Raw genomic sequence first — 17,945 nt, 5'->3', positions numbered from 1 at the left:
AAATACTGAACAATCTTGAATATATAATATAATATAATATAATATAATATAATATAATATAATATAATATAATATAATATAATATAATATAATATAATATTTTACTGAACTTCATTAAGTGAAACACGCTAGGGCGGAGTCTATTCTAACCATCTTGGTGAAAAGGCAAGAACCAGCCCTTTATCAGATGCTGTCATTTGCAGGCTATCTTCACCCATGAACATAAATAGTAAAGACTGATTCAGAGTCACTGAGTCAAATGTACCTCCATGGGAGGCAGTAAAGAAACTGGGCTCCCAATATGACGTCTAGTAATGTGAGGTACTCTCACATGAATGATGCTCTTTATATTTACTTTGTGTTGTTGACCAACAGTTAGCTTTAGTTTTTAAAATTAAATAATACAGTCCATTTCTTCACTGAACATATTTAATTACATTTTTATGATGAGGATGGGCAGGAGTCTATCATGAAAGCACCATGCACAGATTGAGCACCAATCCATAAAATGGGCATTCTTATACATGCTCACATTCAGGGTCAGTTTAGATTTGCCAGTTAAGTTAGCATTCATATTTCTTTTGGATATGTGAGGAAGACTGAGTTTCCACAGAAACTCCATGCAAACAAGGTGAGAACTTGCAAAAACAACACTGATGTTAGAACCCAGGGTCCTGTAACTTTGCTGACTATACATCATTCTGCTGCTCTACGTGCATAAAGTAGTTTATTATAGTACTAGGTTACACCATAACAATATACAGTTATATATGCAACATCCCTGTTTCTTCAGTTTCAAATTCCTTTTTTGTGTGCTCAAGTGACACTTTTACTGAACACATTAAGACTACATTAAACTGAAACGTTTCAACTCCTTTGATCTCTCATAAAAGTTCATATCTCTCATTCCCTGAATCAGTCTTTGACTATGTTTACATTACCAGACAGAAGTGACTCAAATCCAATTTTTTCCCTTAATGTGACACAAATCTGATGTTTTCAGGGCTGTGTGGAGACACTTTCATATGCGGTACTAGACTGGCTACATATCCGATTCGTGGCTATGTGACAAGAATAAGAATAGTCAGATCGCAATTAAATGAACCTTGTAACGTGAAAGCAGTGTAAGTTGCTCTTCTCTGGACTTTGTCTAGTGCTGCTACATCTTTTTTGTAGTCTAGACAGTGAACCTACACATAGTACTTCAGGTGATGTTTTACCTGTACACTATAGCACTTAAGCATAACCTCCTTTGACTTGTACTCTTTACATATTGCTTTATAACCTAACTTTCTTTTAGCCTTCTTAATGGTTTCTGAACACTACCTGGAGGTTGCACCCCTAGGTGCCTCTCATAAGTTGTACTTTCAAGCTTTAGACTTTGAATTGTGTATACAAAATAAATATAGATTGAAATAAAATGAAATATTTATAAATAATTCATTACATATAATTAAAAAAAAAAACACCCCTGTCAGGCTGCGCCGTAAGATGACTGCACTGACGAGAGCTCCGAGTCATCTCAGCAAAAAGTTATTATTTATTTTCTTATTACTCACTCTCTTTGTGCGTACTACTTTATCACACTTTCAGTATGACCGGCAAACACTATTGGAATTACGTTCATCAGCCAGTTCGGATTTTACAACAGTTTTTGATATCGCGGACATTGTACTGCCTGGAGCCTTTTGCTTACTCGCGCGACGCCGAAGGAAAACAAAGAGGGGGAAATGCACCGGAGTTCTGTGCCGAACCCGACAGAGAAACAACAAGCCTCCTCTGCCTAGCATCCTGCTCGCTAACGTTCAGTCTCTGGACAACAAATTAGATGAGCTGCGCGCACGGATAAAGCACCAGAAAGACATCACGAACTGCTGCGTTTTGGCGTTCACAGAGACGTGGTTGGAGCCCAGCGTACCCGACTGCGCAGTCACACCAAACGGGTTCACAGTTTATCGGGGAGACAGAACGAAGGACTCAGGCAAGTCAAGGGGAGGGGGTGTGTGCTTTATGGTTAACTCTTCGTGGGCTATGAATGTATGTGTCTTAAAAACGCACTGCTCACCGCTGATAAAGCTTCGGAAATGGATGAACTGTATGATGTTATCAGTGGACTAGAGAACGCTAACTCAGAAGCAGCATTTATTGTGTTGGGAGACTTTAACAGAGCAAACATAAACAAAGTTCTCCCTAAATACTATCAGCACATCTCTCCCCGAAGAGGTGATCAAACACTGGATCATTGTTACACCTTATTCAAGGACTCCTACAAATCTCTCCCTCGACCAGCTTTTGGAAAAGCAGACCATTGCTCTATATTGCTGCTGCTTGCATATAAACAAAGACTTAAACAGGAAAAAACGGTTTACAGGGACATCTACAAATGGGACAGTGAAGCTGAGGGGGTCTTACAGGACTGCTTTGAAACAACTGATTGGCAGATGTTTGAGGATGCAGCTGATGGAAACATCAATGAATTCACAGACTCTGTCACAGGTTATATCAGCAAGTGCATTGACGATGTTGTCACTAAAACCTCCATTTGCAGATATCCTAACCAGAAACCCTGGGTAAATAGGGAGATTCGGGCTAAGCTCAAGGCGCAGAACTCTGCCTTTGGCTCAGGGGACTCTGGTGCAAACAAAGCAGCCAGATACGACCTCCGGAGGTCCATCAAGAAGGCCAAACGGGACTACAGGGACAAAGTGGAGTCAAGCTACCACAGCTCTGACACCAAGCACCTGTGGAATGGACTGTGCTGCATTACTGACTATAAAAAGAAAAACACAGTCAGTGTTCAGCCCACTGCATGTCTTGCAGACAAGCTCAACACTTTCTATGCTCGTTTTGATGCAGCCAACAAAGAGCAGGTGCTATATCCTCAAGGGGGCAGTAAGTCTGTCACTCTGATCCTTGAAACGTCTGACGTGAGAAGGTCCTTCAAAAAGGTCAATCCTTGCAAAGCTCCAGGATCAGATGGCATCCCAGGCCGTGCCCTCAGGGCGTGTGCTGCACAGCTAGCAGGTGTGTTCACCAACATCTTCAATCTCTCCCTGAGGCAGTCAATGGTCCCCACTTCCTTCAAGGCATCCACCATCATTCCTGTCCCAAAGAAACCGGTGGTCTCCTGTCTGAATGACTGTCGCCCGGTTGACACTGACATCGGTCATTATGAAGTGCTTCGAGCAACTGGTCAAAGGTTACATCAGCTCCTCTCTCCCCAACACGCTGGATCCTCTCCAATTTGCTTACTGAGCAAACAGATCTACAAAGGATGCCATTGCGCTAACAATAAACACTGCCCTCACCCACCTGGAAAGAGGAAATACATATGTAAGAATGCTGTTCATAGATTACAGCTCGGCATTCAACACCATCATCCCCTCAAAACTCGTCTTGAAGCTTGACGACCTTGGGTTGGGGACGACCATCTGCAGATGGATTTTCTCTTTCCTCACAAACTGGCCCCAGGTGGTGAGAGTCGGCAAACACACGTCCTCATCACTCATTTTAAACACAGGAGCACCACAGGGCTGTGTGCTTAGCCCCCTCTTGTATACCTTGTTCACCCACAACTGTGTTACAAAACACAGCACAAACACCATCATGAAGTTTGCAGACAACACAACCATCATAGGCCTTATCACTGACAACGATGAGACGGCCTACAGAAAGGAGGTGCTGGCATTGAGTAATTGGTGCCTGGATAACAACTTGTCTCTTAACGTCAGCAAAACCAAGGAGATGATCGTGGACTATCGGAAACAGCAAGGCAGAGAACACCACGCCATCTACATCAGTGGCGTAGACGTTGAAAGGGTTAACAGCTTCAAGTTCCTCGGAGTAAACATCACCGAGGATCTCTCGTGGACCCTTCACATAGACACTGTGGTTAAGAAAGCTCACCAGCGGCTCTACTTCCTGAGGAGGATGAGGAAGTTTGGCATGAATGCCAACATCACCTCAAACTTTTACAGGAGTGTGGTCGAGAGTCTGCTGATGGGCTGCATTACCGTCTGGTATGGGAGCTGCTCTGCCAGCAGCCGGAAATCACTACAGAGAGTGGTGAAGGCAGCAGAGCACATCACGGGCAAGAGTCTTCCTGCCATTGAAGACATTTACCTCCATCGGTGCTTGCGTAAGACAAGCAGCATCATAAAGGACCACAGCCATCCAGCACGCCAGCTGTTCTCCTTGTTACCGTCTGGCAGACGATACAGGAGTCTGGCTGCTCGGACTACAAGACTTAAGAACAGTTTTTACCACCAGGCCATTCGACTCCTCAACAGCAACACCTGAACACTTACATACACTTACATTACATCTACATTGCATTACATCTACTTTGCAATACTCACACACAAACTGTAACTGCACACACTCTGAATACTGACTGGAACATGCATCTGCACTTTATGGAATATGCATCTGTACTCATAAAACATTATCTGTGCAATAACTGTCATTTGTACTTGCTGCTCATTCAACTCATATTGCTCTATAACTTCTTTTAAAACATACATATTTTATTTTATATGGCTTGTCTATTTTTAACTTGTAATTTAAAAAAAAAATTTTTTAGCTTTATTAGATCTAGGCTGAGTGACTTGTTTTTCTTGTCATACACATTTCATTGTATGTTGACCCTGTGTTAACCTATATATGACAAATAAACCTAAACCTAAACCTAAACCTAAAATAATCTTTTAAAATAATTTAATGAACTGTGGATAAGCAGAGGAAAATGAATGAATAAATATGTTTATGAACTGGCTGTAAAATCTGCATGTCTGCACTCCCATTTGACCATTTTGCCTATAATGCATGTAAATTTTCTTTTAACATTTATATACAACACTTTTAATATTCTGGTCAGCTTTTTAGCAATTCTAAATTACCCTCTTCTAATGTGGGTGAAGTTCTTTGCATGGCTGCAATACAGATTTATGGCTGACTTTTATCTTTTGAATAAAGCTGTCACTGTGTGTTCTACTGCACCTACATAAAAGGGAAGTTCTAAAAGTAAACAGTTCAATAATTTAATAAAAGTAAAAAAAGGACTAATAGACAGAATTTATATATAAAGCACTTTGTTACATCATAAATATTTAAACTGAAAAATTATCCATATCCAATTAGCCATACTGTTTGGCTGCAGAGCTGAACTCTAAGCCATACAACAAACTTAACACTAACCAAAGGATGCATGGTGTGTCTGCTGAAGTGCATTAAAATCTATGAGAACTTTCCAAAAAATGTTGCTGTATCTACACGTTGACATTGTATGCAGCTAGCAGACATTTTAAAGAAGCTCTGTATATCTCACTCTTTTTCTTTTTGTTTCTCATCTTATTTACTAGTTACTAGTTGTATAGAATATTGGAATTGATTAGAATTGATCTGGTTTCTGGCTTGTCACTGATAGTAGCCATTTGAAATTGGATAAATGTATTTTAATTGGATCTTAAATTTACAGAAAAATAGCAATGTATGCAAACCCAGGCCTCGAATTGTCTTGACTGCACTTCAGATAGGCTGCAAACATGGATGGAGTCGTGAGGAGGACCCAAAGGCTGCCTTATGTCTGCAACATCTGGAAACATAAGAAACATTAAGAAACAAAAGTGGGGTGTATTAAATACTCCTGTAATCAGTTACTTGCCCGGCAATCTGGAGTCCCTAAGGAACTCAGTTACACTTTACCGTAGGAGCTGTTTGTCCACAGAAGGAGGGTGATGTATCGGCGTGAGAGTAAAAGCAAGGTGAAAAGGTTTTAGAACTATTTTAATTGGAAAAGTTTGATCTCCGTCTAATAAGATGGAGCATACAAGTACATTGGCATTTTCTGTTTTATGGAGAACTGGCTTATACCTGATATACCTGACATTGTTTTAATGGTTGACAGATTTCATCTTATTTGAGCAGACAGAGACCCAGTGCGGTGTGGAAAAAAGACAGGAGCGGGACTGGGCATCTACAGTATGTGAATGAAGAATGGTGTAAAATGGAGCATATTAGAGTTAAAACTACAATTTGTAATTCAGACAAAGAAATTCTGGCTGTGGGAATTCATCGACGTTATTTGCCCAGGGAGATAAATTACATCAACCTTATTAATGTTTATATTCCTCCCTCCACAAATGGAGACTTAGCAATGGAAAAGATTAATTCTTTCACCAATATTTTAACAACTCACTCCAACCCTGCACTTATAATATGTGGTCACTTCAACCAATTGACTTTGGAAGGAGCTATGACAAATTTCTATCAGTTTGTGACATGTCCCACTCAAGGAAATAATAAGCTGGATCTGTTGTATTCAAATGTTAAAGGTGCCTTTAAATGTAAACTGCTGGCACCTTTAGGCAAATCTGACCACAATCTGATTCCTCTCATTCCCAGCTACAAGCCTCTTATTGCATGGCTGTTATCCCCAGAATAGTGAGGAAGTGGAGTCTTGAGGCTGAAATGGCCCTGAATGACTGCTTCCAAATGACAGATTGGGAAATGATGTGTGAGACACGTGGGGACAATACTGATGCACTCAATCACTGCATCATAGACTATATTAACTTCTGTGTCAACACAATTATACCCACAAAGACAGTGAGTTGCTGTCCAAACAACAAACCTTGTACAGTAAACCCTCACTTATGATGGAGATAGGTTCCAAGGCCGACCGAGATAACTGAATTGCCGCGAAGTAGGGACACCATATTTATTTAATTATTTAACGTGTATTTGGACATTTTTAAACCCTCCCTGTATTGTTTACAACCCACCCTTTACTCTATTAATAACAGGGACAACTGCTAAGCAATATGAAATCGGTAGATAAGTTTACACTTACTGTATAGCAAAGTACACGTAGCTATATATGACGTGATGATGGTGATGAATATGCTGCGCAGTAAAAATGATGACGATGAAGGTGATAATCCACTGAATGCAGTAGCAAGAGCACGTTAATGCTGAATGAGTGAGATGAGACTTCCTGGTTAATTCAGCACTCCATCGCTGAGCCAATCTGCAGAACACAGGAACTTAATTGCGTGCTCTGATTGGGTAGCTTCTCAGCCATCCGCCAATAGCATCTCTTGTATGAAATCAACTGGGCAAACCAACTGAGGAAGCAAATACCAGAAGTAAAAAGACCCATTGTCCGCAGAAACCTGCGAAGCAGCGAAAAATCCGCGTTATATATTTAGATATGCTTACATATAAGACCTGCGAAGTCGTGAATCCGCGAAAAGTGAACCGCGAAGTAGCGAGGGATTACTGTATTACTAAGGAGCTGAAAGGTCTCCTGAATGAGTTAAAGGGAGCATTCAAATCCAGTGACAAAGAGGCTCTGAAGGACATAAAGCATGTACTAAAGAAAAAGCGGAGTGAAGGAAAGGATGCTTACGAAGCTAAAATAAAAAACAAACTCACTCAGAATAACATGAAAGGTGTCTGGAATGTATAATTACTGAACTCAAGTAATCCAGGAGTACTGGACTAGAAGGGTATATGGACAATGCTAACATTCTGAACCAATTGTTTAATAGAATTTTCCTTCCACTGCCACCTTATTTAAATGACCAAACTCCTCATACCATCAACGACTCCTACAATGTCAGCTGGAATGGCCAGTGACAAGTCCACCTCTGGCCATCAGTGTGGGCAGTCCATAACTTAAGACCAAGTAAGTAGACAACTGAGGAAGTTATGTACAGAAAAAGCTGTGGGACCAGATAGAGTCAGTCCTCATTCTCTTAAGGCCTGTACTGACCAACTTTTTGGTGTCCTCTAGTCATCCTGTTCAGTCTGTCCCTAAGACTTCAGAAACTATCACTGCTCTGTAAAAACACCCTGCATGGTTCCCGTTCCAAAGAAGGTAGGCACTTCTTTACCTAATGACTACAGACCACGTCTCACATCATAAGACCTTTGAGAGACTGGTCCTGGATTACACCTTTGTTCTTTTAGTGGACCACCTGGACTCAATGCAGTTTGCCAATCAGACAAACATTGGCTTATTCTCACTTGTAGTTATTCTCACAGATTTGAGCAACACTGGAGCTCCACAAGAAAAGCCCTGTCTCCTTTTCACTTTACTCTGTACACTACTCTGTACACTTCAGACTATAATTATAATGCTAGGTCAAGTCACTTGAAGAAATTCTCAGATGATTCTACACATTCTGAGTTGTATTGATAAAGGGGATGAGACAGACTATAAGAGTCAGGTGGAGAACTTTGTTTCTTGGTACAAAAAGAATTTGTCTGCATCTTAACATCACCAAAACCAAGGAACTGGTTATTGACTTTCACTGTACCAAAGAAACACTATGTCATATCACTATTCAGGGAGTGGATGCAGAGGTGGGTCACTCCTATAAGTACTTAGGGGTCCATATTAATGAAAGGTTAGACTAGTCACAGAACACAGAAGAATTATATATAAAAGGGCAGAGTAGACTCTTTTTCCTTAGGAAACTGGGTTTCTTTAATGTGGAAAGTGACATTCTTCACATCTTCTGTAATCTGTGATGGCCAGTGCAGTGTTTTACTCTATGGTGTGCTGGGCTGGTAACATCATTTTAAGAGAGACTCACCAAATTAACAAACTAGTTAAAAGGCTAGGCTCAGTTATAGGGATGCACTCCGGACCCCCTACAGGTAGTAGCAAAGGAGAGAGTTAAAACAAAACTGAGTGCCATTATGAACAATGCCACATATCCTGTCTCTGACACACTAACAGAAATTTTCTTTTCTTTTTAATTTTTTTTTTCGTTCAGATCAAAATGTGTGTGTACATTTATTTTTTTTTTTACTTACTTATCTACCCATTTACATATCTATCTATCTATCTATCTATCTATCTATCTATCTATCTATCTATCTGTCTGTCTGTCTGTCTGTCTGTCTGTCTGTCTGTCTGTCTGTCTGTCTGTCTGTCTATCTAAATAAATAAATAAATAAATAAATAGTGGAATTTTTCTATAACACATCTTTATTTTGTCAGCATGTGAACTCTAAAGACTTCTAAATCTATTGCATTTTCTTGAATCACATATTTTAAAGATTAAATGAGTGTATTAGAAAAGGTACAATTACTTATTAACCAAGTGTGTCTGAATTTTAGTATTACATATATTACATATATATATATATATACATACATTTAGTAATTACATATTACTGAAATCACCAAGTGATCTAGAATGCTATTTATTGCCTACAGTTCTGCATTCAGTATGATCGTCCCCTCCAAGCTGGTCAGCAAATTCCATTCCTTAGATTTGAATGCTACCACATACTGTACAATTGGATATTGGATTTTCTAACCAACAGGCCCAGAAATGTTAGGATGGGTAAACACACATCTTATACCATGTTTGTGAGTATGGGTGCACCGCAAGGCTGTGTGCTGAGCTCCCTTCTGTATTTGCTTTTCAACTACAACTGTGTCTCTGTTCATAAATATAATTAACCCTTGTATACATGAGACTTTAAACAAACACTATTACCTATCTAGGGTCTTTAGAGACCCAGCATAAACTTATATTGGAATCTAGCCACAAATAAACATAACCTTACATACCTTTATTGAAACCTCTTCCCTAAACAGTTCACCTCCATTTAAAATAATTTTTAATACTTAATCATTTTTCATTTTTGTTATTTATACAGAACTACACAATCATAGTCTGCTACTCACCACAATAATCACAGACTGCAGTTACATTATTGTGATCACTGTAGTGTTGCTCCTGGTACATTCTGCAGCAATCAACTGTTTTGCAGTCCAGTGATACTGAACATATCTGGCACCTTCTGTGTTTTATATATAACTAGGGGGGTCCGCCCCATGCTCACTTTGCTCGTCCACCCCCAGGTTTGGTTTATCGGATATACAATTTAAAGAGGCTGTTATTGTAATGGGAATTGTTACATATGCATTATTTTCACTTTAACTTTAAAACTTTGTAAAAACAATACTTGTCCTTTATTTCCGGCCCCGGGCGTGGTTAAATCTCTTTCTCGCAGGACGTATAATGCTGTTCGTGTTGTAAAGGGGGGGTGGCTGAGGAGCTAAGGAGATGCTATCGGATCAGCTGCTGTTTTTCTGCTGCTGTTGCTGGCGAGCTGCGTGTTCTGTTTGTCACACTGCGCATCGATCATTTAAAAGCCTGTACAGCAGCTGTCCTTTTGCCACTTCGTGTCTCTGCCGCTCGCGTCGTGTAAGGGAGGGGGGGGCTGAACCCATGCTAAGGATAAGCGGTCAGATCATCTGCTGGCTTGTTGCTGCTGGCGAGCTGCGTTTTTCTGCTTGTTGCGCTGCGCATCGATCATTTAAAAGCCTATACAGTAGCTGTCCTTTTGCCACTTCGTGTCTCTGCCGCTCTCATTGTGAAGGACGGGGGATGGCTGAACGCATGCTAAGGCTAAGCAGTTGGATCATCTGCTGGTTTGCTGCTGCTGACGAGCTGCGTGTTCTGCTTGTCGCTGTTTTAAGAGCTGGGAGCACATGAAGTGTGTGTGCCAAAAGCATTCCAACAACTGCTAGGTTAGATGTCTGTGAACTTGTTTTAAATGTTGTCTCACTGCCTTGTCTCGTGTGATTAAGTTAAAGTGTCTCTCACGGGGGACGTCAAATTGTCTTCCAAGAAGATCACGTCTCGTCTCCCTAGTCTCCCTCCAAAGACTTTTTTTTTTATAATAGAGAGATTTCACTTCAGTAACAAGCTTCTACATGTAATGTGGCTTGTGTTGTTTCACTCTGATCAGCTTGTTGCAACTGCCTACATCCTTCACTATCAACCTACTTCTCCTTGTCAGATCTGTGTTCCTATACATTTCTCTGCCCAGAACATTCATGATGTAATGGAATCAGAAGTGTAACTTTGCACTGCCTCAGTCTGTTGTTGATTGTTTGTATCCCTGCTGCATGCTTCTCAGTCTCCCTCTGACTCATCATCTGCCATCAAGGACAGGGGCCCTTTCAAAGACATCCTATGCTGATAAGTATCTGTGGCATTTCTTTTCTTATCTCTCTAAACTCAAAAATTCCTAAATAATGAGCAACACAATAGAAACACAGATGTATCAAAACATTGATACTTTTTTGTCCATTTTTGCTTCAGTAAGAAATTTTTTAGGTGACATGACTTATTTTGTTTCACACTGTGCAGCTAGCTTGCCCCCTTCACCTTCATTCTTCTCCTCCTCGTTTGAGCTCTGCTCCGCTACAATTTTCTGTCCACAACATTCATGACCTGATGTAAGGTGACCAGAATTTTTTGGGCCAATCCGGGAACATGAGTACAAAGCGAGTGAAAGCTTATCACATGATTTCTCGCCAAAGTTGCAGGATAAAGGTAAAGCATAACCTCCGTCAAAACACAGCGTACGTGCGCCGAGTTCAAATTATCGTGGTGATGAGATACATTCAAAAATGTGAACCAGCTGAAACCGGGGACAAAATCTTAAACCGGGGACAAAATGGGGACATGTTTCTGAGTGGGGACAGTTGTCCGAAAAAGGGGACTGTCCCCAGAAAACGGGGATGGATGGTCACCTTACCTGATGGCATCAGAAGTGTCACTCTGAACTGTGTATCTCTCTATCTGCTATTAATGACAATGCCTCTTTCAATGGCTTGCTGTGCTTATCTCTTATTTCTCTAAGCTTGTAAATGCCTACATAAAAAATAACAGGGTAAAAAAACAGCTATAATGAATATATAAAGGTACAAATAAATCCTGAGAAAGGCATATTGTGTTCAACAGCTGTTTACAAATGCAGCACTTAAAAAGCTCATTTAAAGAAACTGGCACTATACTACAGATAGGGTCACTAACAACTGTATGAGTTTTAGGCAAATAAATGATCATAATAAAATAATATTAAACTATTTTAGCATATTTTTGGTAGTAAATTGTTGCAGATGAAATGAATGAGGCATACCTGGGAAACTGCATCCACACTGTATCACATGGTGCACAAATCTATCTCTAAGAATCTCAAAGACTAAGGAATTGACCTTGGACTTTAGCAAGACCAAAAAATGTAACCCCCCTCTTCTTCATCAATGGAGCTGAAGTAGAACAGTGTCTAGCTTTAAGTTTCTCTGCACTTACTGTACATCAAAAAGGATCTAACTTGGACAACTAACACCTCCTTTGTAAGGAAGGCTCAACAACACCTTTAATTCTTAAAGAGGCTGAAAAAGGCCAATCTGTCAGCTGTATAACTGTGTGGTTTGGGAACTACAGGTACATGGTCACTTGTCAGAAGGCTCTGCAGGGGATTGTTAAAACTGTAGAGTATATCATTGGCATTCCGTTCCCAGCTGTGAGGGGAATCTACACAAAGCATTGCTTGTGGAGAAAGACCCATACCACCCATGATCCTACAAACCTCAGCTACAAACTGTTTTCAGTCCTTCCATCACAAAGGCACTATGGGTGACTTCAGGCCCAATCCTGTACACTAAGAAATAGCTTCTTTCCCAGAGTGTGACATTATTAAATGCTCAGATCCTCCAAGCTCTGGAACTCTGAACTTCCTGTTGACTATCCCATAGAGTTTGCACATCTATCATTTTTCTCTCATAATACTGAATGTTATTAATTTTTTGGTGGCACTGTTTTGTTGGTTTTTCTTTTAGTGCAAATTATTTTTTCACTGTACACATGCTCAGGTAAAATTGAAATATATCTTATCCTATGGATAACCAAGTGATACATGTAAGTATACCATGTTAAAACATTGTTTGCTTTGTTATATATACTGTATATACTGTATATATATTTTTGTAAACAGTTTTTTTATTGGGAATAACCAAATAAGAAATGTGAAAACATCAAAAACAGAAGAAAGTCTGCATCCTGTTGGTAAACCCCCCACCCCCCCAATTTGGAAATGGCTGAGGAAAAAGGAGAGAAAACCTAGGAGGTGCTGTGCTGGAGGAATGCTACCCCACACATCTCGAATAGAGCTAAACAAATCATTATTGTAGAGTGCAATTCCTTTTTCTAAAGATGATATAATGGATAGAGAAGAGAAATTAATATGAGCAAATGAAAACTCTGAAACAATTAAATTATAAAACAAGTTCTTCCAGTTATGTACTAAACTTTGCTGTTGGTTTTCCCACAGAGAAGGCACGAGGATCTCAGCAGATTAAAAGCTTAGAGACCCCCGTGATAATGTGTTAGGATATAGCGGGTTGGAAAATGACTGACTGACTGAAATCAACGTCTCATTAATAGAAAAAAAAAATCCAGAGAACAGGGAATAGTAGAATCCAAAGGAAATGAAAGGTAGGTGGAAATGGTGGACCACAAAGATGTGGTGGTGGGCAGAATAAAAAAAATGAAAAAAGAACCAGGCATTTTAAGAAAGCATACATTACAAAGGGGTTAAGCCCATTAAACATCATTTCAAGACAGCTGTATAAATCTTACCAACAATTTTAAATTGAATATATTGATGATTGTAGTTTTTGGAAGAATTTTTAACTTCTTTAAAAACTGAATCTAACCTCAAGGCAGAAGAAACATCCAGACCCGAATCCCACTTGACTAAAATGACAAGAGGCTTTTGGTCTGCATCAGAAAATAGTTTGAATTGAAACCTGGTTGTAGAAACTAAATAAAAAAGGTGATGAAATAGGGCAGAATAGCTAGATGCCATATGTTGTGAGGGCTGACCTTAACTATACATAAAAAAGTAGAGCAGAACACAGAAAAGTTAAAGGAAAGATTACAGAAAGAAAGGAACCCTGAATTCCCAAAAAGAAGTCTATGAATAATATTGCTACCTAAAACCCAAATGCTCCTCATCTTTTCTAAATATCTAAAGTTCATATGAAATAACAGAACCTAATTTGTTGGAGACATACTTTGTCTCATGTGAACTAAAAGAAATATCTGAATGATGGGAAAATGGAAGATTCTTCATTTATTAATGTGAATTGGAAAATTTATGATTGCTAACATTCAAATTTTGGAATAAGTAAAGGGTACATTTCCCGAAAGCTTCATAACACTAATGACTTTGTTATCTTGTACCGAAGTTGTATATAATCTCATTTGAAAATTAACAAGTGAACCAACCACTCGTTATTTTCAATGTCATTCTTTATATGTAATTTTGCCTATGATTCTGTTCCTGAGAGACAAAGGTCACCATAAGTAGAGCACAAACAACAGTGATGCTATGATAATAATATTAATAATAATAATAATAGGTCAATGTTTCCAATATATATATATATACAGGGAACAAACCTTGGATAGGATGCCAGTTATTGTAGTCGGCACAATGTAGTATACACTTTACACAAGTTTTTCATAGCCCCAGGCGGTGGAGAGGGGGTTTTACCAGTCGATTTTAAACAATTGATCCAATAAGAAAAATATTTAATATATATACCCCCCCACAATCTCATCTGAAACCTTGTGGGAGTGCTGAGTTTAATGCCCATCTGCACCAGATGATTCGATCAGTACTTACAAAATTTAAATATGAGCATTGACCAAAGCATTATCAAAGATAGCAACTTCTGCTTTTCTTTTCTCTCTGCCACTCCGGGACAACAATTTCATTGTCATGCTCAATTATAACTTTTATCTTAAGAGTATGTGTTTTTGTCTCATGTTGGATTGTCTTTAGACATGTATGTTACAAAAGACATTTTTGCCACTTTCATTTTAATCTGGAATCTATCCTGAGAAGTGTATGGGTCCAAAAGGGATTTCTGAAGGGTGCCAAACCCTTAAGGGGCAACCTTCCTTTCTTTCTTTAAAAGAAAAAAAACTCCCAAACCACAATTGTTAATAGCGAGTTTCAGTAATGCAAGCTTGCACACAAAATGTAAAACTTGGACATTTTGCTTATCACTACCTATTGTAATGTTATATTTGACATAAATTTCAAAGTGAGGTTCGAGCATCTGAACAGTGGAGTTCTTTTGAGTGAAGTAAAAGTAATTAATAACTTTTTTTTTGTTGGTAAGACATCTTTTTCAAGCCCACTTTATACTTAGGCAGTACTGCACATGGAGAGTTGAAATTTTTAGCAGTTTTTAGCTTTGAATGAATTAAGTCAAAATCACCTTTGTAACATTACCGAAAGCCACTATTGGTGGTTTCCTTTAATACGGAGTTCTGCTACAATCTTTTCCCTACCAATCACCCATCCACCACCCCCACTGTGGATGCTTTGCATAGTTCATGCTGTATGTACAGTATGTGCAGTCTGTAAACGTCATTTCTGTCTGTAATAAGTTAAAGTAAACAGTGTTACAACTTTATTCTCTGGCTATGGGTATGCCAAAAAAAAGATGCATTAACATGCAACTGATGATAAACATGACAAGAAATGCTTGAGTGAATAACGTTAAAAAATGAAAAGTGTAAACATCTTATGAAGATAGCAATATATACTCAAAATTCACATCATTCTAACTCATTATCCTCTTCAATTCAAAAGACACAATTTCCTGTAAAATTCAGTTTTGCAATGACCATCAACAAAAGCCAATGTTGGTCAGTAGAAAAAGCACAAATGCATATACCGCAGGAGAATTTTACTCATAGTTATTGTATGTAGCATATTCAAGAATAAGCAACCCCATCGAAATAATATTAGACCCAGTTAAAAAAAATGCATATAGAAAAGGTCTTGGTTAGTTACATAGTACTTCTGATATGTCCAATTAACAGACAACACTATAACATAGATACAGTTATTTTAGAAAATTTCCAAGGCAATACTGGGTTACCACAGGTAGTATAAATATAAAATTACAATGTAGGCTATAAATTATTGCAAAAGGGGGTCTTTGTAGCTTTAATACCTATAGACAATTTGAGTTCATAAGGAGTTAGTCAAACTTGCTATTTATTTAGAACCAGCAAGTCCCTGTGGTAATGAGCCCACCCAGGCATTACAAAAGGAAGAAAAAATAAACTTTTTAAGAACCTGTCTGTTTTACGGTGAGGTGAATAGAAAAGCAGCAACTTCTCGTGGTTTAGCAGAAAAAAATGCAAGGTGACACATTCGCTTGCATTCCAGAGCTATTTCAATGGTGCAATGCTACACGTAGATGGCTGTTCAGGCTGCATGGAGACACAAAGGACTACATGGCTCCACGTGCAGCCAAGTTCCCAACACCCACCACTGAAGTAAAAGAAAAGAGGGGTGAAGCGTTTAGTTTATTGCAAAAGCTAAAAAGGATCCCTTACCTTAGATATGGATTTAAAAGTGTTCAAATTTCATTTGTGTGTGTGGGCATACATCCGTGCCTGTGCGGTATTTGAACAGAAGCCTTGCAGAGGCAGACATGACGTGACATAAGAATGTGCTCACATCACCCGTGACTGGTTAGAGGGTGATGCAGTGCTTGATGATTGGTTGGGAAAATGATGCCGAGTATAAAAGCCACTTCCTGCCTGTAGAGGCTGTCTTTTGACAGAGTCGTGGTGTCGAATGAGTGTTTGGTGTAGCTCAATTTAAAAGTACATCAAGCATAGTGGCTTGTACCTTATTTTGTACATATTTTCATTTTTTATATATAGAAATAAATATCTCCTGGTATTAATATCGTTTAGGTGGAGGCATTTATATGAAATGGGTTTGTGGTGCACTTTTTGTCTTTTTGTATATTAACTGATTTTTCTCTTTATAAATATTTTTTGTGGATCACATTATTGAAAGTACTGTGTGTTCAGGGAGCATCTTCCTGAATGCATTGTTATTTAGGAAGACTGCCAAATATTTGAGTATATACATGTATTGTTTTTGTTTCTTTTTCATTTGGAGACTTGCAAAACTCACTGTAAATATTGTATACTTTCACCATTTTTTGAGACATTGCTGTGTTGTGTTTTATGTGTTAATTGCGGTGAGGACTGTGTAAGAAAGCCCGCCTGATGCTGTTTTCTGTGCACCTGTAAATATAATCACACTTTTGCTTTGTAATACCAAATTTTTGAGACTTTGCCTCCCTGTCTAACACCTCTCATTTCTGGTCCCGAAATACAAAGATGCCCAGTCTGTAGTCAGGTGCAATCTTTCTGGCTATACAGGGTGTTGCAGTCAATCTGTACAGCTTCTGAAAGCTATGCATTTCTAAGGCACTGGTGGGTTCCTGCAGACTGTTGGTGATGCACTTGGCCTCATCAAGGCTGCCAGGTCCAAATCTGTTCATGCAGTGACAAGATTACTAATGCACCATGCACACACCTACATTTAGTTTCCAGCAGGAGGGGCAGCCTTGCATGACATTATTTTTTTCATGCCATTGCAGGCATACCTGGCATTGTAAGTGTAGTTGATGGAATGCTCATCCCTGTTCCCAACCTGTCCAAAAAAGTTCTTGGTGCTAAATGTCTAGGTGATATGCAACCATGGGGAACTTTTTACAGACTCTGTGACCAAATGGCCTGGGAGTACACATAATGTTTATATCTGGTACAACTCTGGAGTGTGCCAGATGGCAAATGATGGTATGCATGCTGGTAGCTGGTTACTGGATGACAGTGGTTCGTCTCTTCGCAAATACCAGCTAACTCCAGTGTTGAATCTCCAAACTGTGGCTGAGGAGAGGTATAGCACAGCAGTGGTGTAGCTAGGGGCGGGCAGAGGGGGCGGTCTGCCTCGGGCGGCACATTTTTGGGGGTGGCATTTTTGGCCAAAAGGCTCAGAACACTTCATGTGTAAGCAGCAGGGTTCGGAAAAATATCAGTCATGAATGAATTCTCTGATTTTCATCCACAAATGCTTCAAAAATTATTTTCAGGCGGTCCTTCTGTGATGGCATCAGACATGGCAGTTGAAATTTATGAGGCAATAACAAAAACAAACAGAAACATTAGGTGATAGATAGATACTTTATTAATCCCAAGGGGAAATTCACGAAATTAATTACACCGATAATAATTTCTAGT

General features: G+C 39.2%; 1 protein-coding gene across 4 annotated transcripts in view; it reads right to left on the bottom strand.

The window, feature by feature from the left end:
* Positions 1-17,945, bottom strand: part of LOC114653083 (dual specificity calcium/calmodulin-dependent 3',5'-cyclic nucleotide phosphodiesterase 1C-like) — a 930,233-nt gene that overhangs the window by 21,672 nt on the left and 890,616 nt on the right. The gene's annotated exons all lie outside the window — the stretch shown is intronic.

Source organism: Erpetoichthys calabaricus, chromosome 6 (assembly GCF_900747795.2).
Source record: "Erpetoichthys calabaricus chromosome 6, fErpCal1.3, whole genome shotgun sequence".
NCBI classification, from domain to species: domain Eukaryota; kingdom Metazoa; phylum Chordata; class Cladistia; order Polypteriformes; family Polypteridae; genus Erpetoichthys; species Erpetoichthys calabaricus.
This window is presented reverse-complemented; position numbering and strand designations above follow the sequence as displayed.